Here is a 16,555-nt window from a genome sequence, read left to right on the forward strand (position 1 = left end):
TAGTTGTCTGTACTAAATCAGCATCTGAGACAAATGCCACAAGCTACTGTTGACCTGAAAACTTTGTTAAGAAAAGGCAACAGGCTAATGCATACATTTCATGATTTAATTAATTAATTGATCAATTCCCCATAAAGAAAACAGTTACATAATGCATTATGGAGCCAGAAATGTTCCGGCTCCCCAGTGCAGAAATCTTCTGGCTTATATACATTTTGCGGTGAGAAAGGAACTCTCCTAGTTGAACAAATCATAAATTTAGTAAGACAAGACAATTAACAAAGTAATGTTGGTCAGGCCTTGGGATTCCAGCTGGGTAAACACATGTCTCAGTGATAAAGCAGGAAATCCCACCACTAGTAAGTGGCAGGCTTCCTGCCCTAAACAGATAACTGACATAGGAAAGGGTAAACAAAGTTCAATAGAAATTAGACCTAAGATGTCTACAGATAATAAGATATAGTGTCTTAGGTTAAAGGTCTCCTAAGGAGTGTAGAGTCAGCCTTCGCTGGCTTTTGCTGACATAGGAAAGGCATTCTCTGAGTTTGCTTCAGAGAGAACAAAGAGATTATTCCAAAATTTTACATTAAACATTATCACTACTCAGAGGGAAGTTTGTATCTGAAAAGGAAACATCGAAGGCACAATTCTAGACTCCATCTATCATGGGATTCCCCTGGCTCAGTTTCCCTATTGTGTTCCTTTAAAAAGGAATGCTTCTCACCTGACTATTCCTGAGTCTGGCTATGAATAGATACTGCATGATTGGAGATCTGAATTCAAACAGAATAAAGGATGTTTTATCCTGTCATATTTGACGAGGTTGAGGGGTGATGGGGACCCCAAAATACCGACAGTCTGGCTCGTGCTCGAATGAATTCGACTCAAGCCTTCTTAAAGCCAAAGAAATCAAAGTTTATTAAAGATTCGCCAAATTGGGTTGGCTCTTAAGGAGCCTAAGCATTTGTAACGCTTGTATACACCAGAGGGCCAGACAGAATCTCAGCTAGACAGAGTCTGAGCTGGATTGCATCTGAGCGCCTTCATGGAGGCGAGACGGAACTTAAATATAGAAAAGACTGTAGGAGGCATGGAGGGGGGTGTTGTCTGGTAGTCTAGAGTGAAGGGAGAAGGGGTCTGGGGAGGGTCCTGAGGAGAAGTTCAAAGAGGGAATCCAAGGAGGATCCAAGGCTGGAAACAGCTGGAGGCAATCAGGAGACATCAGGCTATGGCTGACTATGGAGAGCCTAGGTGGGAAGCAGGTGGGGCTATCAAGAGGTAATAATAGACAATGGCCACAGATTTGAGTGTGAAAAGCCAGGTTCTGTGGAGAAGATGCTGGAGAGCTCAATTTGAGTATGAAAAGCCAGGTTAAGTGGGGAGATTCCAGGGGAGCTCAAGGAAGTTCCCAGAGTCTGAACCCCATCAATATTTGGCATGTCACATGTCCCTACTTTTCCTTCTACAGCAAACTTCTGTGGTCAATAACAAGTGACTAGCAAAACATGTGAGTCTTTTTGTGTAATCTTACGGGGAAATCTAATATTTTTATCTGAAATTAGAGCATGTGCAGAAATTTATGTAAATTACTTCAGATTCAGCTTAAGATGTTCCCATTGTTTAAAAGGATTTTAAATGCTACAGTGTTTTTCTGTGAGTCAGTCTCATATCTAGAAATCCTGCAATAATTTAAGAATTCAGATTATTATAATACTTTGGAAATTCATATTACTTAAGGGCATTTTTGTAACAACTCAGTTTTAATGAATTCCAATTTTAAAGGTTTATTTTTGTTTAAGGAAAAAAAGATGTCAAGTATTTTAAAAGTTTCCAACTAATTTTCTTCATAAAAGTTTAGTGAACATCAAAACAAATTTTAAACTTTTTAAAGAAAGGGAAATAATTTTAGAAGAAATGTTTTGAAAAATCTTGAGTGATTTTTAGAAGGCCTACTAAAATTTCAAAATAATTTACTGTTAAATTAAGCTGTAAAGCAGAAGAGATCTTGCTGTTTTGATCTGAATTTGTAGTCATTCTAAGGTCTAAGTCAGAGTTAAAATTTGTGTTTGACTCTTGGATCCACCTGGCACTTCCATTGCCCCTGCTCCTGAGTGGACCATGCCCTCCAAATTTCGAAGAGGTCTGAAAAAGATGATGTCAGACGTAAACTGCTTTCCCAAGAGCCTGGACTAGACTTACATGAAGAATAACTTTCACACTACTGGTTATTTAGAGGGTTTTTTTTCCATATCTTTGTTGGTCTACAGGTGAAGCCTTTGGCTTGCCTTTAACCAAAAGGAGGGAATGATAATATTGAACACAAAACTTTGGAATAATCTCTCTGAAGCAAACTCAGACAGTGCCTCTTCTTATGTCAACAAAAACCAGATCGGGCTGACTTGGCATTCCTGAAGAGACCTTTAACCTAAGATACTTTTTCTGAATAATGGGACATTTTCCATATCTTAATATTTTCTGGACATATACTATGTTATGGCATGTTAATGGTAAAGAAAACACAGACATCTTGGGTCGTAATTTCTATGTGAAACTTTGTCAAACTCTGTTATTGTATTTTCAACCTATGCAATTAAGAAATTCCTTTCTAATGGTCTAGTTGATCACTTATGGAGACCATAAATCTGAAGGACACAGAGCACTTCTTTGTCCTAAAACAGATGTAAGGCTGGCTGTTTTTGGTATCTGGTAGCTTAGATATAATACGCGGACTCCACGTACGGTTACTTTAAAGAGAATGAATTAATCTATAATAAATAATGAAAACGTATATATTTAGCCTGCTGCCTCTACTTAAACCAAACTTCCTGGTTAACAATAGTTTGCAAAAAAGCAAACGGGCAGACAAACAAAACAAAAACCGATTTTAATGAGCAAGAGATGGGAACTCATAATTGTGGTGCTTTCCTGATGCTGCCAATCATTTTCCAAGATACTTCTTTCCAAATTGTTTTTATTTTCTTGTGTCAATTGTCTGCATATTTCACTGAATACTTGGCGCTACATCTTTAGATGTATTGGTTCTTGTAAATTCTACAAAGTGATTTTATAGAGCCATGTTCATTATTTTTATACAATTCAATCTGTAGAGGACCATGCTCGAGTAAACCCCTTTGAGCCTGGCTAGGTCGCTAGAGAGGAGCAAGGACCCTGCACCGGTTCCTTCCACTCTCACCCGGATAATACTTGCTAAAGGAACAAAATTTAACTGAAAAACAACCCCTAGACTGGGGGCCCCGAGGAGGCAGGAAGTTGCGGGCGCGCCATAAGCTATTTTTATGCCCCAAGGGCTTGTCGCCCAAGCTCTGTACCTACTCGGGATTTTCCATTGTCTAAACGTCGGTACTGTACAAAAACCACAGCCAGCTTGCTTAGCCCACCTCGGCTTCACTTGCTTCTCCACCTCTCGCCTACAGCGCAGGTGGCCGGCAGCTGGAACCCAAAGCGGGACCTGGTGGACAGCGACAAGGTGAAGCCTTGGCACGCGGAGCTCCGCCTAAGAAGCTGGTAAGGGGATTTATCGCTCGCCGGGCTCGCTCGGGTTTCCTTGCTGCTTTCGCTGTCTGGGATATGGAGCAGATGCAAGGTATGCGTTTTGAAGATCGAGATCAGTATTTGCAAGTATTGGAAAAGATGGTTAAGGAGAGAGAATTTATTATTCCAAAGAAACAGCTGGAGGAGTTCCTCACCTGCGTGGAGCAATGCTGCCCCTGGTTTCCCCGAGGAGGGACCGTGGATCTGGCAAAATGGGAAGTCGTAGGAAGGCAAATAAGGGAGAGACTGAGGGAGGATGGCCGCAATGAATTCCTTCTTACAGCTTTTTATACCTGGCAGACTCTGAAATTGTGTTTAACTCCTGCAATGATTACTGGGGTCATTAAAAAAGATGTGGCAGTATCCACAGAAGATGAGTGCGGTAGGGATGACCTGGAACTTTCCCCACCACCTCCTTTACCTCTTCCGAGTCCCTTCCTACGAGATACCATAGTTCAGCCCACAGCTCCCAAGGAGTCTTCGCAGCCCCTTCCTTCCTGCCCTAGGCTATGCGGGCCCTACTCTCCATTACAAAATTCAATTCTAAAAGCGATTGATAAAGGTGAGGACGTGCCCCTAGAGTTTTTGCAAATCCTCGAGGGGATTCAAATGCTTGATCCTAATAACCCGGGACAGGTTCTAAGACTGCATGAAAGTTTTCATTTTAAGTTGCTTAAGGATCTTAAACAAGCCACAGCTGATTATGGGCAGACAGCACCTTATACTTTAGCCCTCCTAGAAGTTTTCTCCACCACAGCTCTGTGCCCTTTTGACTGGCATATAATTGCCAGAACTACTCTAGAAAGATTCGACTACTTGATTTGGAAAATGAATTACTGTGACAACTGCACTGTCCGAGCCCGCAGGAACCAGCGAGCTCAAGTCAAGATCTCTTTTGAAATGTTAACAGGATCGGGGCCCTTCCTTCATGTAGACACCCAATTAAATTGGACATTACTAGCTTATGAACAAATTGCGGAGGCTGCCATCAAGGCATGGCAAAAGCTGCCGGCAAAGGGAGGAGCTAGCCTCACTAAAATACTACAAGGCCCATCAGAACCTTTTGAACAATTTGTTAATAGACTGACTGTGGCTGTTGAAAGAAGAGTTGCCAATTCAGAGGCCTGTGCCATGGTAATAAAACTGCTTGCCTATGATAATTGCAATAAGGATTGTAAGCAAGCACTGGCAGGTAATAGAGAGACATTGACCATAACGGACATGATCCGTAAGTGTCAGAATGTCGGCACTGTTTCCCACTTTGTTAGCCTTCTGGCTGCCACCATGCAATCCCAAAATAGATGGGGAAGGCCTTGCTACAACTGTGGGAAGCCAGGTCATTTAGCTAAGGAGTGTAGACAACCCCCTAAGACAAGGCAGGAAAAAAAGAAAGCTCCTGGCATTTGCCCTAAGTGTCATAAGGGGAACCACTGGGCTTCTGAATGCCGCTCTCGGTATACTAAGGATGGGCAACCAATACAAGCTTCTTCGGGAAACATGTACAGGGGCCAACCCTGGCCTGGCAGACTGTAGGGGCCACCCTCTCCCTGACTCTGGCCCTGCTGTAGGCTGTTGTGTCCCCCAGGTGAACTCGGATCTTGAAGACATGCTAAATCTCACACAAATATGGAACATCTGCTGCCTTGAGAACCTAGCCAGTTTTCCAAGGATGAACATCGTGTGTGTACGTAGTCCTTCAAGAGCTTTGGCTACCCTCTTGATGGACAACGTACGGGATAGTTGGCAATTAACCTCTTTGTTGGCAGTCAGCCTTCTTTGTTTGGAAGGATTTATTAGGTGTCTGTTCCAAGGAGAACTTTGGAGTCTCACCCATGGAGAGGATGCTCTGCCTGGGACCCCTTGCTCCCAATCTGGACCCTGAAAGCTGTATCCTGGGATTCCCCAGCTGAGAAATTCAGGAGTTGGTGCTTCCCTGGATTGGTGGTGTTTCCTATTACCTCTTATATCTATATTAGTGTTACTATAATTATATTAGGATTAGGATTTATTAGTTATTGCTGCTCTTGCTATAAACTATCTATGCATTTGCCTTTTCTGTAAATCAATAAAATATTCAGCTTCTTCTTCTTAAGTGTATCTTATTGTAGGTGTGAATCCGAACCATCACTTTCCTTAATCATACATTTTTGGTGTCACGAACAGGATTCACAGTACAATATGCCATTTGTGAAGAAGAATTTGACAAATAAAGTATGTGAACAAGATATCCCGGGGTGGGAGGATTTGTCCTACTCCTTGGTGGCAAAAGAGTGGGCAAATGGGACAGGACCCTGTGAAGATTGGGGCAGTAGACTTAAAACTGCAGAGCCCTTACAGGTGACTGCTTGCCTACAAGAATCATGACCTTCTCTGCTCTTGGTAAACTTCACTTCTCTGTTCCAGTGGCAAAAATGTATTTTATCTCTGTTTGACCTGTTTTCTGATTTGTAAAAGTAAAGATAATAATGGTTGTTGTTATGGGATCAAAATGATAAAATGATTGTAAAATTCTTAACATAATGACTGGTATATGTTACATACCATATTATTATCTCTCTAATATAATTGTTAACTTTGGAGGGGTTTTAATTACTAAAGGTAATAAGATCAGTAATTTCTGGAAATGTAAATAATACCCTCTGAAGTTATTGTTGTGTTAAAACTGTATTTCTAAGATTGTGTTTCTGAATTTCTCTTAGATTGTAAAAATTGAGTGACCACTGTAATCCAGAAATGGTGTTAGACAAAGCAATTTTTAATCTGAATTTTGTTGAAACTAAAAGATGTTGGGAAAATTGTGTAAAACCAGTTAAGTTACTTTATCAGTCCTGCTAACTTTGTCTTATAATGTTTTGTAATTACCATTTAGAAAACCAGCTATTTTCACCTTTGTCTGTTAAAAAAAAAAAAGTTAAAGCTAAAACCATTTGGCTATCATCTGTGAAAGTTGTAGGATTGTTAACTAAGTTCTTTGGGATTACTGTTTTAATGCTAAGTCTAAAACTGTTAATTAATTATTGTGTATGGAAAGAAAGGAATTGAGTGAAAACTTTATTTAGATTGATTCTGTCCATTCAGAACAGTCCCCCTGTATGTTGGCAGGCAGGGGCAGTAGCTTCAGCCCCCTCTCTGGGGTCTGTGCCAATTCCTCTTATTTTGTAAAATTGCTAAGGCCCCTGGAAACCATCTGTGTGTGGGTAAGGTCATCAACCCTAGGAAAGAAACTGGTTTGTGTTATGTAGTTCCTAAACAATGAATGTGACTTACTCAGAAATTGTAACAGACAGAAAGGATTTTTAACAATTGATTTTTACATCAGGACAAGTTTTAAATTTGAGAAAGAAATATTTTAAATGGAATCCTTTATGTATGAGTCCTGGTAAATCTTTATTGCTTATTGCAGCTCCGTGAGAATAGAAATAGCTGTATCTGGTTCTAAGCTGTGATTAGTGATTTGTGCTGTTTAAGGTAAAAGGCATTTGGGACCATAACTATTTTTGTTCTGAGTCTGAATTTGGGTAGAGTTGTTGGCATTAAATCAGTATCTGAGAGAAATGCCACAAGTTACTCAGAGGGAATGTGATCCTGTACTGTTAACAGGTGAAGTTTGTATTTGGAAAGGAAAGGCCGAGGAGACAATTCTAGACTCAATCTAGGATGGGATCCCCCTGGCTCAGTTTCCTCATTATGTTCTTTAAAAAGAAATGTTTCCCACCTGACTATTCCTGAGTCTGGCTATGAAACAGATACTGCATGATTGGAGAATTTCACTCCTATCTAAATTCAAACAGAATAAAGGATGTTTTATCCTGTCAATTTGGTATGTCACATGTCCCTGCTTTTTTCCTTCTATAGCAAATTTCTATGTAGTAGTCAGTAAAGTAGTCAGTAAAACCTGTGAGCCCTTTTGTGTAATCTTACTGGAAAATCAAATATTATTTTTTATCTGAAATTAGAGCATGTTCAGAAATTTTTGTAAACTACTTAAGACTCATCTTAAGATGTTCCCATTGTTTAAAAGGATTTTAAAAGCAGTAGTGTTTTTCTGTGATCAGTCTCTTACTGTTACCTTTGTGAGATTTCGTGACAACATCTTTTTGACTAAAACATTTTGTAATATCTAGGAATTCTGCAATAACTAAGAATTTAGTTTGTAATACTTTGGGAATTCATATTACTTAAGAATACCTTTGTAACAACTCAGCTTTAATGAACTTCAATTTTAAAATTTCATTTTTGCTTCCAATTGAAAAGAGAGTTATCATTTTAAAAGGTTTCAACTAATTTTCCTTATAAAAGTTTTGTGACTCTTAACATCAGGATAAATTTTAAACTGTTTTGAAAAAATATACTTTTGGAAGAAATGTCTTTCAAAAAAAAAAAGTTAAGGCCTACTAAATTTTCATTTTCAAGATGATGTATTGCTAAATTAAATATAATGACCTATAAAGTAGAAAGGATCTTACTGTTTTGATCTGAGTTTGTGGTCATTCCATGGCCTAAGCAAGAGCTAAAATGAAGAGATATTACCGATCCATTAAATATTATATCAGATAGCAAATATGTAGTATGTTAGTGTTTGAATCTATTACCAGTTTAATTTCTAAAGTTTCTCTTCCAGAGTGAATATAATCAGAATATAAACAAGTCTGTGAAATAACGGTGTACATCTATTCAGCTGTGAGGTTCAAGTTAGAAACCTCTTTTGTTTAAGGCAATCTATGCTAGTGAAGAGTGATAACCTGTGAGCTATCTTGTCTATGGTAGAAATATAAAGGAAAGTGAAGCAGTCTGAATAATGGGCTCAAGAGGTTTTGAAAGATAAATTAAGGTTTGATTGAAAATACAGAAGGCAGATAAGAAGGTTTGGGACAAATGGGGATCATCCAAGTCCCTCCTATCCCCAGATAGTTGCTCTGGATACCTTTGTACCAGTCTCAGATGGTTTAAGTATGTTGAGAGAATGGGGGGAAGTATTTTCAAAAGACAGAAAAATGATGTAACTTGATTTGATTTGAGATGGCTCTACCTAAAGGATACCAACCCGTATTTAACCCCTTCTGGTCATGTTTTGGCCTTTGTTTGTTTAACCTCCTTGCCAGATTTGTCTCCTGCAGGTTTAGCGCCCTCCACTTGCAAATGACCATTCTGGCTCTATATTACCCTCTGTCTAAGACCATTATACACCACCATCTGGACCATGTTCCTGATACTGACTAAAGAACCAACCCCTTGAATGGGACCTCTCTAGGCAGGGACAGCTCTACATCCAATCTCAGCACCAAGCAGATTCAGAGTCTGAGACCTTCATCCCTTACCCCAAAAGATTTTGGGTCCCATCTGTTTAAGGGGGAATGATGGGGTGTTTCGGTGCATGTACTTGAGCCCCAATTTAAAAATCACATTTCTCCCTAGCCTCAAAATACTATCTCAGGCAGTTTCTCTCTCAAGGCAACTACAATTGCCGAGCAAATCAACACTGTAATGTGGACTGTAACTGGACTATTTCAAGTAATGAATCCCAGCCCCAGCACCCATATTTGCTATTCTCTTAAGCAACTTTCCTGTGAATTTAACTATACAAACATTCGTAAATATCTCCTGCTGTATAAAACCTATGCCTTTTACCCACCCGTCTTCTAAGGTATCTGTTATACAGCAAGCCATACTGAATTGTTCTCAATGGAATATACCAGAAACTAATTCTATTCTATTGAACACTACTTCCTTAAATTCTTTTTTAATATGTATTAATGCATTGAGTATAGCAAATCGCTCCACTTGGGTCCAATATTTGAAATTGGTACCCAGGACTCAGCCATTAAAACATTCTCCCTCAATAATTAGAGTCCCTGATAGTTGTATCAGTGCAACCCAAAGCATGCAAAGATCATTATTGCATTATAATATCACCTTTCAACAACTGAAATTATGCTCCTGGTACAATAGGGCATGGTATGATACTCTACTTAGTGGAGCAGGAATAGGTTTGGGTGTAGTGCACTCAGTAGACCTTGAGACCCTCTCCAGCAGACTGCGCAGTGCTGGCCGGGATGTACCCTCAAGCTATGTACCAAAGAATCATTGGATGGCTAAAGAAGTAAAGAACCCTAAATGTAATAGTATTTTGTGCATTGGCACACTTAACTCATGAAGTCAGGTCTGCCACAGTGATGCGCACTTTTCATGTTATTTCTTTTATCTTACACTTTTATTTTGCTTTGCCTCATATTAATGGACAATACATAGACCTAATAATGTTACTCATTTTAGCTGATGGCACAAATTGTAATCGTAGACTTGTGTGTGGAATGGTCACACAACAGATGGAGCCTGTCTATTAAGCCACTTCTCCAATCTATGTGATCTTACTCTATATCCTTTGTCCAATTTCTCTATGTTATAAGAAGTATCTGTTCAATCTATCTGCCTAGTCTCTAACAGTCAACCTGACTTGAATTCTGTAGCCAAGTAGCCTCATTTGCTGGTTGTATACAAAATGTGAGTTTTCTCCATTGGCAGGGTGATGATTTCTACTTTTCCCCTGACTTAGTGGATGATGTTAATCTGTCCTGGGCACCCAAACTATTACCTCTACCCTATGTGTATTTATCTTTGGAACCTTTCGTTTCTATTTTAAATTCTTCTGTCGAAATGCAACAATTATTAGAGAAAAACCAAAGAGCTCTTAATGAACATCAAATACAAAGTCATATAGTTGCTGGGAAATTAATAGAGGCCTGTCATTTAGTAATTTCTGACACTAATCATCATTGGTATGATGATTTTATTTAGATCCCCCTCTGCACAGAAATATTTTTGTGTAGTAGCTCACCCCATGTTAACTTTTACTATTATGCTTACGATATTATACGTATGTAATTGTTACATGTTTTTCCAAATGAAAAATATATACACTGAATTGACCCTTAAGTTTCAACAGCCTACACTATCAACATGTCAGAACTTAAGGCTGAATGAATGGTAAATGGATATAGAAGTTCTTCCATATTTCAGTGCAGGCCCTGCACATAGGCTATTGTGTCCCCCAGGTGAACTCGGATCTTGAAGACATGCTAAATCTCACACAAATATGGAACATCTGCTGCCTTGAGAACCTAGCCAGTTTTCCAAGGATGAACATCGTGTGTGTACGTAGTCCTTCAAGAGCTTTGGCTACCCTCTTGATGGACAACGTACGGGATAGTTGGCAATTAACCTCTTTGTTGGCAGTCAGCCTTCTTTGTTTGGAAGGATTTATTAGGTGTCTGCTCCAAGGAGAACTTTGGAGTCTCACCCATGGAGAGGATGCTCTGCCTGGGACCCCTTGCTCCCAATCTGGACCCTGAAAGCTGTATCCTGGGATTCCCCAGCTGAGAAATTCAGGAGTTGGTGCTTCCCTGGATTGGTGGTGTTACCTCTTACCTCTTATATCTATATTAGTGTTGTTATAATTATATTAGGATTAGGATTTATGAGTTATTGCTGCTCTTGCTATGAACTGTCTATGCATTTGCTTTTTCTGTAAATTGATAAAATATTCAGCTTCTTCTTCTTAAGTGTGTCTTATTGTAGGTGTGAATCTGAACCATAAATTTTCTTAATCATACAAGCTTCTGTTAGATTTCCCCAAGCAAAAATAATTCATTACATGAATGACATACTTTGTAGTCACCTAGAATCTGCCACCTAGAATCTCTCTCTTCTTATACCTACTTTGCAACATGCCCTCGATTCACATGGTTTTATCCTTGCCCCAGAAAAGGTGCAAAGAAAATCTCCATATGCCTATCTGGGTCAACTTCTCACAGATACTTTAATTAAACCTCAAAACTACACCTTCAATGAGACTCCTTAAAAACTCTCAACGATTTCCAAAAATTATTAGGTGACCTAAATTGGTTGCGTCCATCACTACAAATTACTACTAGCCAATTATCCAACTTATTTGATACTCTTAGAGGGGAATTCATCCCTAACTTCCCCCAGGACATTAACCCCTGAAGCAGAAGCAGAACTTTAATTGGTAGAACAAAGATAATGGAAGCACTACTTATCCATATAAACTCAGATGCAGACTTCCGAGGTGCAGTACTTGCAACCCCATCTCCCAAAAAGGAGTGCTATTTCAGACTCATGGGATACTTGAATGGATTCACTTAGCCCACCAGTTTCTCAATTTCCTTACCCCATATACTACTATGATAGCATATGTGATTCTAAGACTTCATAAGAGGTATTTACATTTGTCAGGCAAGTTACTCTCAGTTATTCACCAACCATACAATAAGACATAGTTTACTTCCTTAATATTTTCCTCCAAAATATGGCAGATGACCATCGCAATTTTTACTGGAAGACTTGACAATCATATACCATTCTTGAAAATGTCTTTCTTTACTCCCCATTAATGGATATTTCCAAAAATAGTTGTCAATGCTCCCATTATGTCAGCCACTACAGTCTTTACTGATGGCTCTAGTAATGGAAAAGCCAGCTATTATATATCATCAGACCTTCAAAGAATTATCCAGACACCCTGTGTGTGTTTGTCCTTCGTTCCTGAAGAAGACCATGCCATCAGAGAAATGACATGACTTGCACTTGACTTTGTTTTGAGTGAGGGAGGGCTGTGCAGGTCACCAGCCTCACTTCTCCTCCAGAGCCATCTGAATCCAGTGACCAGATTTCATCAGGATGACTGGAGATGACCCAGGATGAGGCAATTGGGGTTAAGTGACTTGCCCAAAGTCACACAGCTAGTGAGTGTCAAGTGTCTGAGGTGAGATTTGAACTCAGGTCCTCCTGACTCCTGCACTGGTGCTCTATCCACTGCACCACCGATCCACTGCACCACCTAGCTGCACCACCTAGCTGCCCCTTTCAGATACCCTATTACTCTGCTCAAAAGGCTGAGCTTTCTGCTCTTATCCTCTTATTACAAGATGTTCCAGAATTCATAATTATTATTTCTGATAGCAAATATTCAGTCTATGTATGTCAACATATCGAAATGCCTAAATTAAAAAACCTACTTTCTCTTGAACTATATTCTCTATTTCAAGATCTACGAATGCTTGTTCGTTCTTGCCGTAACCCCTTACTCATAACTCACATAAGGCCCTACAGTCACCTACCAGGACCTTTAACAGAAGGGAATGCCAAAATAGACTCCAGTTAAGCTTCTTTCCAACACTTCTGTCTAGGCTCATCCTTACAACTACTCAACCACATTCTGAATTTCATTAAAATGCTACATCTCTATGTAAACAATTCCATATCACCAGAGAACAAGCACAAAAAATAGTAAAGAGCTGTCCAAATTGTGTTGCACATACCATTCCCCCCAAAACTGCCATAAACCCTAGAGGACTTACTTCAAACCATATACGGCAAATGGATGTTACACATATACCCTCCTTCGGCAAGTTATCTTATGTACACGTCATAGTTGACACCTTTTGTTCCTTCACTTATGTTTTAGCTCAAACTGGGGAATCTACAAAACACACTAGCAATCATATGTTATTGACCTTTATGATTATGGGAATACTAAAACAATTAAAGACAGACAATGCCCCTGCCTATATTAATTCCACATTTACTTTCCTTTGCTTCATTTACAACATCAAACTTATCACTGGAATACCTTATAATCCTACTGGTCAAGCTATTGTAGAACATAAGAACAAAGACATTAAAACAATTCTTTATAAACAAAAAGGGGGAACCTGGGCTACTACCCCTCATAGACAATTGGCAATCACATTATATACTTGCAAGTTTTTAAAATTCTAGTAAGGATGAGCAGACTCCTACAGAAAAACACTTTAATAAACATAGACAATCAGAGGTTCACATAATGTGGTGTGACCCCATGACCGGGAGATGGGAAGGTCCAGATCCTTTACTAACCTGGGGGTGAGGGTATGCTTGTGTCTTTACAGGGCATTTTGATAAACCTGTGTGGGTGCTGGAGAAACATATCCGAGCCTGTTCCACAACTCACCACCCAGATGCAAAAGTGGAGGATTTGCAGAAAGAGGACCAGAAGACACCCTGCACAGAGGAAAAAGAAAAGACAGCCTAGTATCTCCACATCCACAAGTACCCTCCCCACTTGGGGAAGAACTCAATCCCATCAAGCTATGGAGATAGTGAAAAAACTATGAAAACCCCAGACTCCCGAATTTATATTTCTTGCCATGATCATATTACTTTCTTCACAAATTGGACTGGCAAATAGTTCTCATTATTGGACCTATTTACCTTATCCATGGCTACGGCCCCTAACTTTTATGGACAAAATTGGGACTATATACACCAACAACGCAAGACTGATGTGGGGACTCGAGTACCCCTTCCTTAGACAACACCAGCTATACACTTAACACCATGCTCCTAGCATCAAGAACCCCTATCTGTTTTACAAAAGTGTATACAAGGAGCACTCCCTGACTACCCTTGCTATCGAAAAGTACACGGGTACATGATTGGTGAACAGATAAGTCAAAATTTGCAGATTATTTCCACTTTGAGATATTAGGCATTATGGGAAACAATACCCTCAATTTTACTAAATTTCCGTCTGTTCCTCCTTGTGAGAACTCCTCACTGGTTTGGAACTTTAAAGGGCCACATGGAAGCCCATTTATATCAGAACAAGTCTTTTCCCCTTGGACTCTGTGCTGTCTTCCATAGCCCCAGAATGTCACCATATGCCCCAATAATGAACAAACGTATCCCCAATACAGTATTGAATTGGGGGGGGGGGACATGATAATAAGATAACACCAAGGCCTCTGGAGGGTATGTGGGCAGTTTCCCAGAAGTAGTGATACAGATAGGGGAAAACCCTTCAATAGAACATTTTGCATTTTGGAGAGCCTTTGCCACCCTTGAGAAAATAAATCATACAAACTTTAAGGGAATCCCAAACACAAGAGTCCATAATCAGGTTGTAAGCAGGGAGTCACATATAAAAGCATATATCTGGGCCCCCCCCCCCCCCCCCAAGCTTTTCTCATTGACTTGGTTATCAGTGATGCCAATGGTGTTAACCATACTGGGCCCTCCCTCTTACCGGATAATCAGACTTTCCAGTGGAACATTACTCGTTTGAATTGTGTTCTTAAGCAATGCATTGATAATAGTGATGCTGTTTTATTGATGGTAGAACAACCTTCTTTTGCCATTTTTCCCACTAATCTTTCTCATGCTTGGTTTCAAACATCGGGACAACACGCTTTTCACATAATATCTGAATCATTGACGATTTGTTAGGCTATTCGTTACCAAACTCATTGTGGTCACCCCCCTTCTCATTTCAACCACTCCTCTATATTTCTCCAGGGAGAAATACAGACTGCTCTCTTTGTGGATGAATTGGCAAAAAAATGTTAGTAGGGCCCTAAAAACAAGAAACTATTGACAGGGACATAGTTTATAAACTCAATATATTAGAACAGTTTTGTATCTTGGAGATGAACTAAAGATGCTTAAGACTAGACTCCTCCAGTGTGATTATAGGTGTGTGTGTGTGTGACCCCTTTACCATATAATAATTCAGACCCTAATACCTCTTGGAAAAAAATATGTGCCTGGCTTCTTGGTGCCTGGCATAGTTCAAATGTTACCTTAGATCTAAAAACCCTTCATGATTTGGCTGAGAATATACAGAACAGTCCATTCCCAGGTACTGACCCTAACAAACTTGATGGTACATTTATTTCCACATTTAAGCAATTGTCTCCTTTTAATATGGTATCTATGTTACTTCATTTTTTACTTTATGTGATTGGATTATTGTGCCTATGTCTATGCCTTCCGATGCTTACTTGGGTATTCGCAGTTATGATCAAACCTATTACTACTCCAATCCATGAGATTAAGTTACAAAACAAAAAAGGAGATGTAGAGGACCATGCTTGAGTGGCACCTTTGACCCTGGCTCAAGTGCAAGAGAGGAGCAAGGACCCTCTCCTCTGCAGCAGCTCCTTGAACTCTCACCCAGATAAATATTTGTTAAAGGAGGTGGCATTCTTGAAGAAGTTATTTTTATCTCCAAAGGGCTTGTCACACAAGCTCTGTATATACTATTTTTCCATTGTTTAAACATCTGTACTATAAAAAAATATGGAAGTATGTGTATATACATCTGTATGTACATGCATAACTTAAAGTATAACTACATGATGCACACATAAATTCATTATGTAGGATTCATTTCTCTCTTGTCAACCTCCATAGTTCATTCTGAGAGGCAAACGAATTAGACTGTATGAGTCTTTATTTCTCTCAAGTGGACGGGCATGCATGTGCAGCTGCAGTTGGAACTGAGCTCCCTTTGGGGCTAAACTACACAGATTATAAAGCCATGAAGCAAGGAAGTGCCCCTGACTCAGGGTGTTGACTCAGCAAGCTTAATTCAATCTTCTGATTGCTGACACAGCCAGAGGAGTTCGGGTTCACTAGAGAACGTTGCAAAGGATGATTGATATGTCCGTCCACAATGGCTCAAATCATCCTCTCTGATGGGCCAGTCCAGGTTTTCAGCCTTTTTCAGGTGAAGAGGAACTTAAATGGGTCTCTCACTATCTAGAAAGCATTGTAAATGTCATCACTGAAAGTAAATTTTTGGGAGAACGTAACTGACTCCACTTTGCTCTGTATTGACCGTTTGGGGTGCATGACTCCTCCATGAACTTCAGGAGCATCTACAACAGTAGATTTGCTTCAGTGTTCCTCTGACTGCTACCAAAACAAAATGTAAAAGGAGAATTTCTGTCTCTGGGATGTCTTTCTCCCTTTGCTTCCCTGAAGTTATCTGTACCAGCCATGACACCAAGGGCACCTCCTTGATGTATCTTCTGTAGCTAACGAGATACACTTTCTGAACAAGGATACTTTGTTTCCTTTGCATGGCCAGCCGCACTGTAACCTTTGTGTCTCAGGCAGTGCTCCGAGCACGCTCCCTGTCACCTGACGCTCGGAGGGTAACCAA

General features: G+C 39.8%; 1 protein-coding gene and 1 long non-coding RNA gene across 2 annotated transcripts in view; both read left to right on the forward strand.

Annotated features, from left to right (window-relative positions):
- LOC140508274 (uncharacterized) overlaps positions 1-16,555 on the forward strand; it is a 73,508-nt gene that overhangs the window by 41,314 nt on the left and 15,639 nt on the right. The gene's annotated exons all lie outside the window — the stretch shown is intronic.
- LOC140508280 (uncharacterized) lies at positions 3,444-11,102 on the forward strand. The gene is made up of 2 exons (XR_011968359.1): positions 3,444-3,525; positions 5,138-11,102. It is a non-coding gene; the product is annotated as an uncharacterized lncRNA (long non-coding RNA).

The sequence above is a fragment of the Notamacropus eugenii genome, chromosome 5 (genome assembly GCF_028372415.1).
Source record: "Notamacropus eugenii isolate mMacEug1 chromosome 5, mMacEug1.pri_v2, whole genome shotgun sequence".
Classification (NCBI taxonomy): Eukaryota; Metazoa; Chordata; class Mammalia; order Diprotodontia; family Macropodidae; genus Notamacropus; species Notamacropus eugenii.